General features: G+C 35.2%; 1 pseudogene; it reads right to left on the bottom strand.

The window, feature by feature from the left end:
• Positions 1 to 2,384: 2,384 nt before the first annotated feature.
• Positions 2,385 to 7,729, bottom strand: LOC114180625 (annotated as a pseudogene).
• Between the last annotated feature and the right edge of the window lie 12,142 nt (positions 7,730 to 19,871).

Genomic DNA, 19,871 nt, shown 5'->3' with positions numbered 1-19,871 from the left:
ACGAAAGTTATCGCTCTACCCACACTAGGTTTTTCAAAGTCTTCCCACAGAGAGTTCTGAAGTACTCAGACTTCTCTAACTTCTGTTTTTCTTATAATAAAAGCTTACCACTTTATTTATAGAAGCCTATTTAGAAAGTAGGTTAAGAATATGAAAAGTTAAGTCACAACTGCCATAGAAACTTTTATAAAAACATCTTTCTCGTTGTGATAATCTATTATCTGCCATGATAATCTATTATCAGTATGTGATAATCGATTATCAATAGTGATAATCGATTATCATAGAGGGTTTTCTCAAAAATCAGTTTTAATTGCGATAATCGATTATTCTTAGTGATAATCGATTATCACTAAGAATAATCGATTATTTCAATGAGTTTTGCAAATAAATAAAGTTCTCTTGGTGCTCTACTGAATGGGTTTTGCTTTTTGACTCTTGACATACTAATTTAACTATTTTAAATAACATACACAAATTAGAATACCTAAACAACTAAACCCTTAAGTCTTCAATGTATCTCTTGAATCCAAGCATTCTTTTAAGTCTTCAACATTTTTCCATGCATCACCATTAAGTCTTCCATACTTCTTCATAAGTCATCATCATCATCAAAACTCGTTATTGAAGGAAGATGTCTATCTTCTTCTTTTTGTCAACAATCTCCCCCTTTTTTATGATGATAAAAAAAATTGTTGAAGACTTGTGATATGTTTTATTCTTAATAAACAACTTAAGAGAAAAGAGTAGTTAATCCAAATAAAAGATAAATAGTTTTTCTTTCCTTTTTAAAACACAAGGTTTTACAAGACATCAACATATATCTTCCCCAATAAAAGAATTATCATAAGATATTAACACAAATATATATCCCCCTTTTTTTTTATCATAATCAAAAATGAATTCTTTAGACAGCTTCCCCTAAAGTAGATAACTTAAGTAAATTGAACTCCCTCTTTTTATGAAAAATTTAAGAGATAAACTCCCCATACATGTAATATTCTCCCTTTTTGGTACAACTTTTCAAGAACAAATACTCCCCTAAATCAAGACTGATTCTAAAGATTAGAAAAATATATGGGTTTAAAGAAGGAAATGTTATACTAAAAAAATGAGCTCCAACATACTAATTTGCATTTATGAAGTATCCAGTTGTTGCTCATGGTCTAAGTTATTGAAAAGCTCTCTCAAATGATAAAATATTTGAAAATATGTGTCCTACTATACAAGATAATCGATTATCAGCTTAAGATAATCAATTATTGTTTCATACCTAAGTACAAAAATTTCCATATTTGTTGATAATGTATTATCACCTGAGATATTCGATTATCTCAGTGGAGTTTTCCGAAAAACACTGAAATTAATGATTTTTACCACTTTTACACATATCTAATATTCCCAAACCCATTATATAATCATAGAACTTACTAGGATACCAAAATTTTGATGAATATACTAGCTCTTGAACATCCAAAGAGATTTTTTTTTTAATTTTGAAATAACCTGCAAGAAAAAAAAACAATAACATTTTGGTCCCCAATAAACTTAATTGGGTCCTTTGAGGTTAGAGACATGTTACTTTATAATAGGAATCCAAACATATCTTCCATTAGGAACATCAAAATGTTTAATTCTACATTTATTTGTAGTGTGCCCCTTTTGCATACAAAATGTTACACAATTTATATTCTTAGAATAAGGCTTACCTTTCTCTACCTATACCCTACGAGTTCTTTTATTTTTATTCTTGAGAGATTTCTTTGTTGCATCTTCAAGTTGTTTTTCAAAAATATTTAAATCAAACATATAAATTTTGCAAGATGCACATTCAATAATTTCAGTCTCTTTATTTTCTAAAATTGAATTTTTTTTTCAAGACTTTTTCTTCCTCAAGAGACTTTTCAAACTTAGTTTGTAACTCCTTAAAATCATATTTTAATTTCTTGTGAGTAACATTTAATTTACTAGATTTAAAGAGAAACTGTTGAAATGCATCATATATAGCATCATAATCATTTTCAATACAATTAGAGCTTACCTCACTATTGGAGGAGTCACACTCAACAATCAAACACATCTTTGCTTCCTTATCAGATTCACTAGAGCTGGATGAGCTTGAAGAAGAACTTGAATCGTTATCCTCCAATTTCTTTTTCTTAAAATATTTTTTTCTTTTCTTCTCTTTACCTTTTTAGCATTTGGACAGTCCACTTTTACGTGACCTATTTCACCATATTCATAGCAATTGAAATTTGAAACAAAGTTTTGGTTTTCATTTTTATACTTTTGTGATGACTTCTATTTTTGCTCTTAATAAACTTTGCAAATTTCTTTTCAGTTTGATACTTTGGATTTGCTTTCTTGATTTTATATAGTCATCTTTAACATTCTATCTGCAATCACAGTGATAGGTAATGCAATAGTGTATAAGGATTAAAATTATAAATGTTATATGTTGTTTTGTTCTCTTGTATTCTGAATGGAAATGTCTAAGGATTTGGTTTTGGGGCATGCCTGCAACTTCCACAAGACATTGAGTGGGCATTTCATTGGGAACTGAGAAAAATGTAAAAATAGTTTGGGTAATTCTTCTGTTTAATTTTGTTTCTGAATTGATTTTAGTTTATTAATGTAGTATCTGAGTTGGGTACATAGTTTTTTTTACATCTTTTTGGTTGGCTTTGCTAATGTGGAAAATGTTGCTATAATTTCATTATCTAGTCATAGTATACGCTAACTTGGCTTTTAATAATATTTTCATAGACTTTAACTTAATCTTTTGAAGTATTTCTAAGCTTCTTACCTGTTTTTCACTTCCTCATGACTCCTAAAATCATTTTTTAGTTTATAGTTACAAGGTTTGTTGGGTATATAGTTACACATACTATCGGGCAACAATCAAACCACTCATTAATATCAAGTTCTATATTCTGGCATGAGGGGGTTTGTTGGAAGTCTTCCATTGATTAGATATAAAGTTAATTTAGAGTATACAAGTGAGTCCAAACCTCAGATTTTGTAGAGTCGAGTTTGGCTTAAAATTCACTTCTTAACACTAATAAACTTTTCTTCACTTTTCGATTCCTAATAATTTATTTTTCCCAATATTATTATCTAAAACATTATGTTTCATTATTTAAAATGCTATATGAAAGTTTTTTTGAAGACCAAAAATAAAATAAATTATTAGAACCAAAAATTTTTTTTTCTTCTGAGTGAACAAAATTTGATAATTAATATAAGACCAAAGCATATTTAAGAAAACAATATTATTTAATGTTGTTCTCCTACTTATCGAGATCAGAGGGATCAGTGAACCTATATGGTAAATTAACGGTTTTCCATCCATGTTTTAAAAAAAATGTGTTGAGCTACATATTTAACCTAGTAGCATTGAGTATATGAGTAATAACAATTTAATACTCTTTTCTTTTTAAAGATTAAATATGTTTAGTCATTCAACTTTAACGTAAAATTGAAATTTATCCCTATTCAAAATTTTGACAAATTTTTATTCTTAAACTTTAAAAATGAAAGAACATAATATTTTTAATCCAATTAAGTTAAATTATATTTACGTGTTAAATGCGTTTTTCAGTTAACATTGAAGCGAGAACATATCGAACGGTGGAAACAACTCAAATATTATCATGAAACATGTTTGACACCTAAAAAAAGTTTAACATAATTGGGTTAAAAAGACTATATCCATTCATTATCAAAGTTTGAGAACCAAAATATATAAAAAAAAATTATATAAACGAATTCCAACTTTATGTCAATGTTCAAGGACTAAAAACATAATCCACTCATCGTTTAAATAGGCATTTTGCAAGATTCCCATAAAAATGTTTAACCTTATGTACTCGTTTTTTCGGTGAATCCATATAATGCGCCGAATAGAAATGGCAATGGGTGTTTAGATATACCTCAGTTCCAACAATGTCATCCATGAGCCTACAAATAACTGAAGCAGCTTCAATAATTTTTGGGTGACTTGTTGGCCATATGAGGACCTCCTCTGTTGTGTCTTCCATGCCCAAGAAAGATACACTTGTCAACAAAGCATAAGTGTTTGTCACAGTTGCAACTTTCACATACTCTTCTACTCTTGGTGTGTGGTTGGAATGAAACCATCTTGATTCACTAAGGTATGCTTGGGCTAGTCTTTTTATCTATAATTAAAGGTAAAAATATATGATAAGAAGTTTATGTTGTTTACAATAATCTTTTGCTACATTATTAGCTAAGGATCAAAATATTGGTTACCCAATTTATACAGTGACAAAAAGTTCACTCTATTATTTTCATGAAAGGTTAAATTAAGTAACATGATATACTACGAGCTTAAGAATCTTTATATACAGAGATAATGCACCATTTTGATCGGTAACGTTGATAATAAAAGAGAAACATATTCTTAAAAACCTTTTAATTTTACAGAATGAAATACTCGTTATCACTACAAAAATTATTTTATTAATGGTCAATTTATTGACTAAAAGTTATTAGTTAGTAAGATCAATTTAGATACCAATTCATAAAATAAAAAATTATAATTGGTCACTAAATTTATTACTAATTAATTAGAAATTAATTTAGAAATCAACTCCCTTGGTAGCAAAAACCTTAGAACTAATGTTTAGTGACTAATTTTTTTTGGTAACTAAATTTTAGAAACTAATTTGGAGACTAATTATAATTTTTCATTTATATTGACTATTTTAGTACTCAATAATTATTTATTTTGTAAATTTGTATCTTAATTGGTCATTATATTGAATAACAACTTTTGATTACTAAAATTAGTTGGTAATGATAAATTTTCTTGTAATATATTAAATAGATAATAAAAAAGTACTTAAGATCTTTCAAATGCAAAATTATTATGTCCAAATATCTAACTAATGTGCAAAACTAATTTTGTATATAAATTTTTAAAAGGAACAATTTAACAAAATAAAAACACTTATCCATACTTCATTTTTAGAATACTTGACGAAGTATTCTTTTCCTTGCTGTTTCAACTCCTGCTTTGTTTCTTCAAAAATATCCAAAAGTGCCTTATAACATAATTTCATATATTCTAGGAGATCAACCAATGAGGAGATATCCCACCTGTACTCATTAGAAAGTTTACTTTAATTTTTATTTAAAAAAGAATAAGAATAAAAAGATATTAAATTGAAGAATACAATTGAGAAGATACTATATAGTATAAAAGCTGTTTTTTGACCTTTCTATTGCATTGGTGAAAATCTCTAGCTCTCATCAATGGTGCCATAGGCATCATACACATCATCAATTATGGATAACATGGCAGTTACTTTTTTCAATATCCTTCATGCAAGGCAGTATTGCGGCTCATAATAGACTCCAATAATCCAAAAGCAAATTTCCACGATCCTATGTCGTACAAATGGAAAGTTTGTCGAGACATTCAAATCTTTAACCCACCACCTGAACAAAAAAAATCCCAATTAATTTCTCAAAGTCTTGCACTTGGATTTATTTATTTATTTATTAACTTTTCATTTAATAATAAAATGTAACTTTTGAAGGAAAATATTACTTTGGTCACATTGCTGACTTCTTTTTTATATGTCTCTTCCAATATTTCTTCTCCATGGAATCTTAATTGGAATGCTTCATACAAGCTCAACATTCCTTGCACATCATTCACAATGCTTTCCTTAAACTTTCCTACTTTGTCCTTGAATTGGAAAAATACATCTGTTTCGCAAGTAAATAACGTATTAAATTTCAAGATATATGTGTATGTTTCAAATCAACTTAATTTTGATGAAGTAATTTTTGTTAAACTTTTTTGCACTACAAATTTCTACATTTAAATTAAATAAAAACTTACAAATTGCTTTGGACTTATTTTTCCTCTAAACTTGACTACCTATATGTAAGGATGACAATGAGTTAGGTCGGGCACGGATAGTGCCTACTCACTACCCAAGCCGCAAAAAAAAATATTCATCAGGTACCCGTGTAAAAAATACATGTGGAAACCTGTAATACTCTTTTACATGCAAATATATAAAAAATATGTATTTTATAAATTTTTAAAATAAAATCTAAATAAAATTATATAAAATATAAAATATAATATAAATTAATTTTTAATTTTAATAAAATTTAACTTAATAAAATATAAATTAAAATTTATTTTAATTAAATTAAATTTTAATAATATATAAATTAAATTTTAAATTTAAATTTAAATTTAAATTTATATTTTTGTGGATAACAGATACCCGTGGATGTGAGTAGTATGGTACTCGCATCCGATCCATTTATAGACGAGTATTTTAATAATTGTTATCCATTACCTACGTGCGGGTAACGGATATTCACGGGTATCAGTAGTATGATTCTCACATCCGATCCGTTTATAAACGGATATTAAAATACCAGCTATCCACTACTCACGAGTACTCACTATCCAGTGCAAATATTTTTATCCACAGATACATGCGAGCAAAAACATTTTTGTCATTTCTAGCTATATGGTTGTTCTGGACAGAAACAAGGTCACAGTATGGTACAAATGAGGAATAGAAGATCGAACGACAATATTAGATTGGTGTAGTAATAGTTGCAAAGTCATACCCGATGAAATAGGATAACCTTGTTGTCTAAGAAACCGGAAGAGTAAAGCGGGATAATGAAGATCATCATTGTAACTTATTCTATTGTTCTCGTTGAAATCTCATCAATTTGATGCAATGCTTCATCAATTTCATGTTCAAAATGATAAGAAACACCCAAACGTTGGACTGAGTTGATGATGTTTAATTTAAAGAAGATATTGTTACCAACAGGAGACACAATCATCTCCCTCACATATTCTTTTAGTACTGGAACTTGGTTCATGTCGCTATCATCTTCCTGCACGTGGTTATGAAAACTCCAGCGTAAGAAAATGTGTTAATTTTGGCAAAAAGTAAATAACTGTTCTTATGAATATATTTCTTCTATTAATTTGATGTGAATATGCTTGGTTGGTTTTCGAGTATACTAAGGAAGATAGGATGAGTTTTGCTTTGATTATTCAAGAACCCAAACTCCATTAATTTATAGGATAAGCAGAGGAGATGGCACAGTCACTACCCAAGCTTTTATGTAGGCCTAGAGAGAATTTGAAAAATATCTTTGAGGGTGAAAAAAATGACTTTGGTTTTATCTACATTTCATATTTTGAATTCGGACTGTAAATATTTTTTATTGATTTTTTTAATTAATCTTATTATGTACTTTGAAACATACTACACTAGTGCATTTTGGAGCATTTACATCGCAGTATATGTTTCGGTTCCTGCGGACCTGCTGCATATAAGCACGCGGTGGCAGTTTCTTAATTAAATTCATCTTTTATGCCTCGGTTATCATACTAACCGAGGCATATGGCTAAAAAAAAATTTGACTCACGCGTTGACCCATAATTTGAATTTTTTTTTACTGAAGCAATATGCCTCGGTTCTCTAATAACCGAGGCAGTAGCGAGACAATAGGCCTCGGTCAAGCGCCCAACCGAGGCAGTAAGGGTACAATATGCCTCAGTTTCAAATAACCAAGGCAGTAAGGGTACAATATGCCTCAGTTTCTCTGCGAGCTTCACCATCTCCAGCCAGCCTTCATCTTCTCCAACGACTAGCGCCACCATCCCGCACAGCTCCCACCGTCCAGCACACCTCCGACGCATAGCTCCCACCATCCCGCACACCTCCGACACTCTAGGCCAGCATTTCGTCGCCTGCACCGCACCGCACCGCCCTTTTCCGACGACCAGCGCAGCTTTGCGCCACCGTCCCGCACAGCTCCCACCGTCCCGCACACCTCTAACGCACAGCTCCCACCATCCCGCACACCTCCGACGCTCCAGGCCATCGTTTCATCGCCTGCACCGCATCGCCGCGACTTCTTCTTCTTCTTCGACCAACCACCACCGTCGCTGCACCATGGAGGGGCTGTGCACTGCCACCGGAGCCGCTGCGTGTTCTTCGAGCAACCATCACCAACTTCCACTGCGATTCTGTTTAGTCTACCTGCACCGCCACTGCACGCACCTCCAGGAGGTTCTTTCGGTGCCGCTGCGTGTTTTTTTTTTTAATTTCTTATGCTCATTAGGCCTCGGTTGTGCGAGAACCAAGGCAATAAAGATTAAATATGCCTCGGGTTGTAACTGAGGCATAAAATACTAGCTTTTTACCTCGGTCGTATATGCAGCGGTTGCGAACTCGAAGCCAAAAGCTGTAAATAACCGCTGTCATTTCCCTTCCCTGCACTAGTGCTAGTTTAAAATATATGTTGATATTTTTCTTTCTTACATGTATTAAAGAGATTTTCTTCGCCGATTTTAAAGTTCAAATTACATCGATCACATAAAAGATTGATGTGAATGTGGGAGACGTAGAAAATCAAGATATTTTATGTTGAACTTTTGTTTGAAAAAGAAAAACAATAATTACATTGATTGAAATTAAAAAAAACGTAAAAAATATTGTTATTTGTACGTTGGACAAATGCTACTATGGTCTTTATTTAAGTTTGCATAGATAGTCAATATTTCTGAAATTTGGTAAATTAGAAGTAAAATAGTCACTAGTGAAAAAAATAACATTTTACAAAATTTACTATGTCAGTTATAATCTATTTAACATAATAAATAATGTGGTGACATATTTATAAATATAAGTTTACCTGATCGATACTATTTTAAAATAGTACGAAACCAGACGATCTAAATTGAACCTCCTTTTGCTCCTTTTTGGATTCCTCCTAGATCTCCATGCCGAATGCACTCCAAGGATGGGGTACTTGTAGGCACTCCGACGCTTAAGTCAAACAATGATTCAATATGAGGTGTCTGTGGTTAAGTGAGAAAAGCATACCTTTACGTGTTCACTAGGTCTTAATTTATACTAGTCTCTTGACGGACCTACTATTGTTAATTGTGGGCCGTTTGTATTCGAGGATCCACTCTTTTCTTTTTGACTAAGTTTATACGCATCGGTTCTTTCCTTTTTGACTGAGATTGCATGTTGCTGCCACTAGTGCAGTTTTGGCCTTTTAACTCACGTTATAGGCCTTGGTTGTCGCTTAACCGAAGCATAAAATGGCGCGGTGGCACTTTTGCAATTTTTTCCAACTTTTATGCCTCGGTTCATTAGAAAACCGGTGCCAAAATGTCTTATATGCCTCGGTTTTGAAGACTTGAAGCCTAAAAGTTCGCTAATATTTCAAAAATTCCATTATAGTAGTGATATTTGGCCTCGATTGAAATTGAACCGCTGCCAAAAACTATTTTCTACCTCGGTTAAAAATTGAACCTAGGCCAAAAATTATTTTTTGCCTCGGGTGGAATTGAACTGCTGCCAAAAACTGTTTTTTGCCTCGGTTAAAAATTGAACCGAGGCCAAAAGGTTCATTAGGGTTCAAAAATCGCAAATCACTTTTTTTCTTCTTCTTCCTCGCGTGTGCGTTCTCTCTCTCAGCCACCTACCTCCACTGCTGCTGTAACATCCCTAAGGAATATTACTGATATTAAATAAATAAAATTCGAAAGTACAATAAATGCCGCATTAAATATAAACTATTTCCCAAACATGGTAAATTTAAAATTTAATAAATATAATCATCACACTAGGTGCTCCAATCTATATGCACCCTTTCCCACAACTTCTTTGATTTGGAATGGCCCTTCCCAATTCGGTGAAAATTTCCCCTCATGCTTCTGGGCAGCACTTGCCATGCGCCACACTAGATCTCCCTGGTGAAAAGATCTGGGTTTGACTTTGGTATTGTAGCGGCATTGGGCTTTCTACTTGGATGCCTCCTCTCGAATGCGTACTTGATCTCAAAGTTCCTGAACTAGGTCTAGGCTTGTCAGTATACTTTCTTCATTAAGGTGTGTATTGAATAGATGCTTTCGCAAAGAGGGTTCCCCAATCTCGACTTGGATCATAGCGTCTACTCCATAGGCTAGGCTGTAGGGTGTCTTGTGCATTGTAGACTGCGGGGTGCAGCGATATTCCCACAAGACCTCTAATAATTCGCCAGCCCACGTGCCTTTGGCATCTCATAGCCTCTTCTTAAGCTCTCGCAATATGATTTTGTTTGCCGGTTCAACTTGCCCATTTGTTTACAGATGTTAGACCGAGCTGGTAATATGTTGGATATGGAGTCCATTATAGAACTCGACTAGTCCCTTGCCGATAAATTGTCTACCATTATCTGTTATAATGATGTTTGGTATGCCAAATCGGCACACTACATTCTTCCAGACGAACTTCTGCACCTATTGGGCCGTGATAAGGGCTAGTGGTTCTGCCTCAATCCACTTGGTGAAGTAGTCTATGGCCACCAGCAAAAATTTCACCTGACCCTTCCCTAGGCTAAAGGGCCCTAGGATATCCATGCCCCACTTGGCGAATGGCTAGGGGGATGTAATGCCATGTAATTCCTCCGACTTGAGGTGTATCATGTTACCATGGTGTTGGCATTGGACACACTTCCTAACGTACTTTTCGCAGTCTTCTTTTACAGTCGGCCAATAATATCCTGCTCGTAGTACCCGGGCTACCATGGTTCGAGATCCTGAATGTAAGCCACAAATTCCTTTGTGCAATTCCTCCATAATATACTGAGCTTGACGGTTTGTCACGCATTTTAATAAAGGGTTGGAAAAGCCTCCTGTACAATTCTTGCCCAATCAAGAAGAGAGAAGCCTTTTTACGCATGATAGGGTTGTCTTCTGCACTTCTGTTGCCATGCTGTATAAACTGCATAATGGGAGTCATCCATTCCTCGTCTTCTGGTGCGATTGCCTCAATAGTATTGCAATCCATCAAGGTTACAGTGGGATGGTCAAGTGTGGCATGGATCACTGTATGATTTTGTCCCTTTATTTTGGTAGTTGCCAATTTTGAGAGTAGATTGGCTTTGGAATTCTGAGACCTGCTAACATGCTTTACACTCGTTGTCTTGAACTTGTTCAACATGCCCTGCACTACATGATAATACTGCAATAGGAGAGGATCCTTTACTTGAAAGGTGTTGTCCAAGTGTCCTACTATTAGTTGGGAATCAGTTTTGCATGTCACTGTATCCGCCCCCATGTTCGTTGCGAGGGTCAGTCTTGCCATTAACGCCTCATATTCTTCCTAGTTATTAGAGGGTTTGACGTCAAAAGGCAAGGCTTGTTCGAGTAGCAAGTCATTTGGCCACTACAAAACAATACCAACACCCTCGCCTTTCGTGTTAGAGGAACCATCCACCAATAAGATTCAGCCTTCCTTGCTTACGTCAAGGTCTCCTATTAATTCGTTGACAAAATCCGTGAGGCATTAGGCTTTAATCGGCCCTCGGGCTTCGCATCGAAGATGATACTCGGGCAACTCTATGGACCACCCCATCATTCGGCTCGCGAGATTGGGTCGCTTCAACACTTTGTGTACCGGATAGTCAGATTTGACTATTGCTTTGTACCCCTGAAAATACGGTCGCAGTCGCCTAGGTGTTATTACAAGTGCCAGGATCACTATTTCTACCATTTGGTATTGCAATTCTGCATCATGTAGGGCCTTGCTAATAAAATACACAAGTCACTGATCCCCTTCTGATCTTGTACAATGGCTGCACTAATAGCATTGATGGAGATGGTTAGATATACCAAAAGGGGTTTTCTCCTGCTACGTTTTTGCAATACTGGGGGAAAAGATAGGTATTCCTTCAACGACTGAAAAGATTGCTCGCAAACTTCATTCCATACGAACTTTTGTGCCTTCTTCATGAGCCTAAGCATTGGCTGAATTCTTTCTGCTAACTTAGGCATGAAACATGATAATACAATCATCCTCCCCACCAATCTTTGTACCTCCTTGATGTTGGCCAGACTTTGCATGTCAACAATTGCTTGACACTTGTCAGGATTGGCTTCTTTTCCACTGTGGGTTAACATGAAACCCAGGAACTTCCTGCTTGCGACCCCGAAGACACACTTTTCTAGATTTAGTCTCATATCATACTCCCGTACGACCGTCAAGAGCTTGTCCAAATCCTTTATGTGTTGCTCAAGTGAATCTGACATGACCACCATGTCGTCGATGTAGACCTCTATACACCTTTCTATGAGATGACGAAACACCTTATCCATCAGCCGCTGGTATGTGGTCCCAGCATTTTTTAGGCCAAAAGGCATGACTTAGTAATAGAAGTTAGCTTCTTCCATTATAAACGTCGTTTTCTCTTTATTAGGAGGATACATTGGAATCTCGTTGTACCCAGAGTATGCATCCAAAAAACTGAGTACCTTGTGACCAGCCGCGTCGTTTACCAGTTTGTCAATACTAGGAGAGGATACGTGTCTTTTGGGCATGCTTTGTTAAGGTTGGTGTAGTCTGTACACATGCGTCACTTGCCATTTTTCTTTTTCACCAGCACTACATTGGCTAGCGAGGTCGTATAAGTGGCCTCCTTGATGAATCCTGCCGAAATTAGCTTATGTACTTCTACTTTTGTGGCCTTCCTCTTTTCTCCCCCCATCTTTCTTCTTTTCTGAGTGACGGGCCGAGCTTCTCGAAAAATAGACAGTTTGTGGCTGACTACACTTGAGTCAATGCCTGGCATGTCCGTCGCGCTCCAGGCAAACAAATCAGTGTTCTTTTGCAATACTTCATGCATCTTGGGAGTGTTCACGAGTGTCTTGCTAACATGGGTGTATCAATGCTCGTCACCGAAATGGAAATTTTCTATGGTCTCGATTGGTTCCACTCTTACCTCATCGCTTACTCGAGGATCCAAGTCTACTCCTTCTTCTCCTAGGACTTTCTCGACATTATTCACTATTCGTCGAGGAGGCGACCTAGGTCTTTCTCTCAAGCTGTCTGCATAGCATCTGTGCACAGTCGGCTGGTTTACATGCACAATGATTATGTCCCCTGAAGTTGACAAAAACTTCATGGCCAGGTGATATATGGATACCACCGTACCAAGCGTATTCAATGAGGGTCTCCCTAGCAAAATATTATAAGAGGTGTAAGCGTCAACAATAAGGTATCAAATCTTTACCGTTCGCATCATGCCCCCTAGCCCAAACTTGGTGAAGAAGTCAATGTAGCCTTTCGTATTCACTCGCTCCCCTAAAAAGCCCACGATTGGCTCTTAGTACTGTTGCATTTGTTCTTCTGGAATTCTTAGTTTTCTGAATGTGCCCCAGTATAGGATGTCCACCAAATTGCCCGGGTCTACCAAGGTTTTTCTTGTCGCAAAGTCCTCAATTTCTACTGATATCTCCATTGGGTCATCATGCTCAATTGCTTAAAAATCATCGTCTCAAAACGTGATGGATGGCATGTGCCGCTTGGGACATACGGATATGACATTGACGCTTTGGATTGCTCGTACATACTTCTTTATTGCGAACATAGTGGCTCCACCTCCTGCAAAGCCTCCTGAAATATAATTGATTACCCCTCTTAGCAGTTTTTCTCTCGTATCCCGCTCATCATCTTTCTTGGGTTCGATCCATCTTCGGGTGCCTTCTCCTTCCTCTCCCATTATCTTGATGCTATTTGTAGTTGCTCCTCGTAACACCTCTCTCGCTCTCCCCTGGAAGAGAATCCCCTTCATTCTCGCTTCACAAATCTTCTCAATGTCCTCCCTGTATAAGTTCCTCAATTTTGTCTTTCAAGGTAAAGCAATATTCCATTGTGTGCCCATAATTTCGATGATACCGATAATGTTTAGTGGTGTCTGCATTTGTGGGAGTCGGAACCCTTCAGGGGGCTATTATTAAGTCAGCGTTCAGGGCTTCCTCTAGAATTTTGGCTCTGTTAGACATGAGGGGTGTGTATTTGATGTATTTCGGCTGCCTAGAGTCCTTGAACCTGTTGCCAAGTCGAGGCGCTAACATCCTTTCCCTATCATGGTGCATCTTTTCTTGAGCGTCTGGTTGAGTCGTACTAGGGAAGTCTGTCAGTTCCTCCATCTGCATGAATTTAGTTGCTCTGGTCCGAAGCTCGTCTAGATTGCTCACAGGTTTCTTGCATGACTGTCAACGAAAGGGCCAGGCTTCAATGCTGTTATAAGGTAGTGCATGGCGACTTCAGGATTCAAATTAGTGATATTCAAGGATATCTTCCCAAATCGCTCCATAAATTCCCGTAGAGACTTTCCTTTTTCCTATCATATATTACTCAATGCTAGAGAAGTGAGATGGTGTGGTTTACTGGTGGCAAACTGAATGCCAAAACGAGTGACCAATGTATCGAAACAATCGATAGAGTTGGGTGGTAATCATGTGAAGTATAAAACCCTGCTTGGGTGGTGAAAACGCCGACGTGCTCCTCCGGTCAGTAGTGCCATCGTATTGGCTCATAGTCAACCCCTTCCAACGTGCAAGAAGTTCCACCTCCATGATCCTATCCCCGAAGGGGTGGCGTCTAGCTGTTCTAGGTCTCGCGCCTGTTTGGTTGGTGGTGGTTTGTACCCGGGACTCGGCTCACCTTGTGTCGTCCTCTCCTTCTTCATTACTATGAGATTCTTCCCTTTGTTGGGAATTTTGCTCAATTTGCCTTCGCATCCGCTAGTTCTCCTCTCTTAGGGCATTTAACTCTTCCTCATTCTTGCGTCTCAATTCCTCCAACTGACGATTCATTTCTCGATGCATCTTCGCTTCCATTGTACTTTAATCGGCTGCTGCTCTTATCGACACCATCACTACAAGAAAATTGATAATTACCAACGGGTATTCTCCAACGGATATTTATCCGTCAATAATTGTTCATTAACAACGGAATTACCGAGAATGTAGATGTTAAGTTTACCGATGAGACATCTGTTGGTAATGTGATAGATGAGATTATTGTTTTTGTTTACCGACGGACGTCACTGTTGGTTTTACCGAGGGAATTTATCCATCGGTAATGTCAATGATGATATTATTTAATTAGTTGACCAACGGACTAGCTGACGGATGTAGGCCGTCGGTAAGGTCGTCGATGAAATTAGATATTGGAATTGGTTTCCCCTTTCCATTTTCATTTCCCACTATGTTTTCTTTCTCTATCACTGCCCACCACTCACTACCCTGACCCACTACCCACTGCCACTGCCCAATGTGTCATGTGATGGAGTTTGATAATGATACAATATTTGATATAATGGAATGCTGGAATGTTGGAATGCTAGACTGTCTATGTTGGAAATTTCTATATGCAAGTACTGTGGAATGTTAAACTAACAAATAAACCCAAACAAAATTTAAGCACTCACCGACGGATTACCAACGGCGATATCCGTCGGAAAAACCATTCGTTCATCCACTGCAATTACTGATGGATGGATCCGTCGATAATTACCGACGGATTGATTCGTTAGAAATGGCCGACGGTTTGGTCGACGAATATGTCTGTCAGAAATTATCGGTGGACTTTGGGAATCTATCGGTAAAGTATTACCGACGATGTATTTATAGACAGATTTTTTGCCATCGAAAGTCTGTCGGTAAAACATCATTACCAACATATTTATGGCATTATCGACGAATTTTGACCATCGGTAATAAGTGTTTTTATTGTAGTGCATCTTTCTTGAGAAAAGCCTGGCCCCACGGTGGGCGCCAATTGTACCTGATCGATACTATTTTAGTACAGAACCAGACAATCTCAAGAACCCTCTGTGTCGAACCTCCTTTTGCTCCTCTCTGGACTCCTCCTGGATCTCCCTACCGAATGCACTCTGTGGGTGGGGGTACCTACAAGCACTCCGACGCTGAAGTTAAATAGTGATTCAATATGAGGTGTATGTGGTTAAGTGAGAAAATCATACCTTTACGTGCTCACTAGCTCTTAATTTATACTAGTCTCTTGACAAACCTACTATTCTTATTTGCGGACCGTTTGTATTTGAGGATCCACTCTTTTCTTTCTGACTAAGTTTATACGCATCGATTCTTTCTTTTTTGACTAAGATTGCATGTTGCCGCTTTGTCAAAGATCAGCTCTTTCTTTTTTGGGATTTGCTCGTTTGTACTTCTCCAAATATCAACTCTTTGCTTCCTAGCTGGGATTTGTTTGTCTGCACTCCTCCAAATATCAACTCTTTCCTTTTTGACTGAGATTGCGCGTTGCTCCTCTGCACTTCTTGTGCCATAATCCCATTTTTCATTTGTCACTCCATTGGGTCGGGATATACACGGCCAAAGGGTCAGGATATACCCGGCCATCACACTTATTGGACCCTCTGTGTTGTGTTGGAAAAGTACTCTAGCAACTGGGCCAAAGCGCGAGGGCGCCCCATACTCGGACCAGGGTGATCCCAGTCATTTGTTCCTTATCGGGCCAAGACGTACCAGCCATACACCAACAATAATAAAAAAATTTATGCCATTTATCATTAAAATTGGTACGAAAAATTAACACAATGACAATTTTATAATAAAGGAAAAGATTTTTTTTATGTCAGTTATACACGAGATTAAAAAAAATCTGCAAATAAATGTAGTACTTTTGGTAATGAATTAAGATTAAGAAAACCGAAAAAACCATTTATCATCTAATTTTATATACCAATAATTTAACCATCATATGAGCTATGATACCGTTGAAGTCATTTTAGTTGTAACAAGGAGAAGCAGAGTTATGCTACATACTGAGGATTTATATAAAATTGAATCCAATTAAAAGATCTTTTGTTTAAAATATTATTTGTGGACACTTGAAACTTATTGGACACGACTGAGATAAGGGGAAAATTTATGTACTTTTAATTGTATTTTTTAATCTTTATCAATATCCTTAAATTCTTACATAAACTTAGAAAGTGAAAAAGAAAATAAAGTCTATTCACCATTAAAACAAAAATTAATAAAAAACGTAAAGAAAACACATTTGGCTTTAAGTAGTGGAAAAAAAAAAACATGTTATAGATTGGTAGCCTCTTATAGTGATGTTGATTGAAGCTATTATATCACATATATTTTACTCTTATAGTCATGTCCTTGACATTAGGGACGTGATAGATATCCCACATCAAGTAAACATAAAACTAAACAAAATAAATAATAGACTTTGTGACGACTCATTAATATAATATCTGAACCTTTAAAAGTTTATCTTAATTATTTTCTATTGTTTTGAGGAAGGATGAAAAAGGCTGAGGATGGAAAAAAGCCAGCACAAAGATAATGTTGTACTATGACGGGTACAAGACATCATTGTACGAAGACTCAATTATTGGATAATATTGTAGGATAAAAATGTTCATCCTCTCCACATGCGTGTGCTAGTATACTACGTCTTTTTCTACCATTTAGCCCAGTGATACGAATCATCATAAGCCATTAATATTGCAAAGCTCAAACCTAATAAAGAAATCAAGTATTAATGATTATTTGTTGTAGAACAATGATTTTGGGAGTTTTGAACTCAGGAAATGCGAAGCATTTTTGTGAGTCGCCACTCAACCAAATAGAAAAACACTTCCCCTTTTGATGTTGTGAAGCTATACAATGTAACCACAAAGATAAAACGCCCGGAACCTTAGCTGGGACATGAAGAACGCGTGTCTGGAGCAACCGTGTGTAAGTCCCTTCTGTTTTCATTGACCGTATATTACGATTGGAAAATCAAAGTATACCCAGAGGTAGTAAAAAAAAATGAGAGTTTATATTCCGATTGTTATATAGATTGAAGTCTAAAATAATTTAAAAATATTTAAAATTAGAAAACAAAGGAATAGCATCGGTTATAGAAGATAACCGAAGCCTATATTTCAATTAAAGACTTTGTTTCTTCAAACATTCGAAGTTCAAAATAATTCAAAAGTATTTAAAATAAAAAAATAAAGGAATAGGCATTGGTCTTGTGGGATAACCGAAATCTATTCGTGATTATATGTTTTGGTTCTTAAAAAGGAAAAATATATGATTGATCATTGTCCAAAATAATTCAAAAATATTTAAAATTAGACAGCAAGATAATAGGTACCAGTTCTTTGAAAACTGAAACTTTTGTGACCATTTATGTTTCTGTTATAGTAATAATCGAAACATGTTATATGCCTCGATTTTTGTTATAATGAAGCATATTATCATTTTTTTAATATATTTTTTTGTTTTGGTTTTTGCCTAATAATGAACCTAGACAAAAACAGAAAATACACTAGCTCGAAACCAAAATAAATATATATAAATTTTGTAGTAGGGAAAGAACTTTAAATAATATACGAAGTATATTTTACATATAATGATTATAAAGTAGACCATATCAAATTATTGTACATGTTCACTATATAATTGACATTTGATTTCCTATATACATTATTGAATTCTGGTGCATGTGGGATTGTCGAATCTCTAGACAAAAAAATAATAATTTCAATTACTATATATAAAAAAATATAAACTTGTAAAGTACTTTAAATAAACTAATTTATTACTTGTTTTCAATTAGTTATGATATGAACATGAGTAATGGTTGTTATTCATTGCATAACATAGTAACCACATACATACATATAAGTGTTATCACTAAATAATAGTAATGTTTAGTTCTTGATCCCCTACTACGAATTCTAATACATCTTGTATGTATAAGTACAGTGAGATCTCACTAATTTCCTATGTTCGGTTGCATGCAACCTTCTTTCATTCAAACAATTGATACAATGTTAAAGGAGCTATTAAGTCTCTCAATTGCATGCAACCTTCTTTCTTCTGATTACATTATCTTTTGTATCCTTTTTTTAATCTATTTTTCACTTTCAATTTTGTGAATCTCCAAATTCTAATACAATTTTGATTATTTTTCAACATAATTTCTATGAATTTGGATCCATCCTAATTTCAGAATTCAATTTTGGGTAGAGGGTTCATTCTATAGAACTTGATTTCTATCTTGGACTTTTCCTTGTTTGTCTTCCCAGGGTGAAATTGAGACACAGTGTCATTCTTCCTTTAAGAACGAGAGAGACGATATTAGGTTCAAAGAACACTCCTTTGAGAGTGGTTAAACCTTATTATGTTGGACACCCTTTGATTGTTATGTAGACTAGAATGTCTCGATAGATTATGCAATGGTTGAATTAGATGAGAAAATCATGTGCACTTTGTAATGTAATTTCAAATCAAGTTGTTCTTTTATCTGTTAATATGTGATAACTGAAATGGTGAAGATAAGATACAGTAAGGGGTTGCAATTGAATAACACTATCACTAGGTTGTCTATCATATTTTAAATTATAGAATGTATTGTTCAATTCATTCTAAATTCATACCTTTTTGGTTTCTATCCATAAACGTAATCTCAGCTAATTCAAATTTGAACTTCGAAGGAATAAAACACATACCTTTTAATCAGAAATTGAAAAACCAGAAATATTATATTATAATGAGATTCAATTTTTACAATTTTACATTGAATAACTCTCACTGTAGAGCGAAAGTTCAAATAGGTTGACAATCATTCATTTAATTAAATATAAAAAATTAATTGTTTTAAAAGTTAATGGCAGAGATGACGTGACAAAACTTTCTCTAATCCAAGAAAAACTTTCCACGTCTAAAAATGATTCACACTAATCTTAAAAACAATAACGGTCAAGTATGTTTCTTTTCACCATATTTCACGACATCATATTCAACGACAGTGTGAGATCCATAGTAGAAAGGTTTGTTTGACCGTTGTTAACAGCCGATTTCTTCGGAGAGTGATAATGTGAAAAGTGAAAATTAATGTTCACAGAAAACACTACAAAAAAAAAGATATATAGCATGGATCATTTTATGGAGGTTAAAAAGACCTCCACAAATAAAACTCTTATGTTCATTTTTATGGAGGTCATTTTATGGAGATGGG

This window comes from Vigna unguiculata, chromosome 4 (genome assembly GCF_004118075.2).
Source record: "Vigna unguiculata cultivar IT97K-499-35 chromosome 4, ASM411807v1, whole genome shotgun sequence".
In the NCBI taxonomy this organism is placed as follows: Eukaryota; Viridiplantae; Streptophyta; class Magnoliopsida; order Fabales; family Fabaceae; genus Vigna; species Vigna unguiculata.
This window is presented reverse-complemented; position numbering and strand designations above follow the sequence as displayed.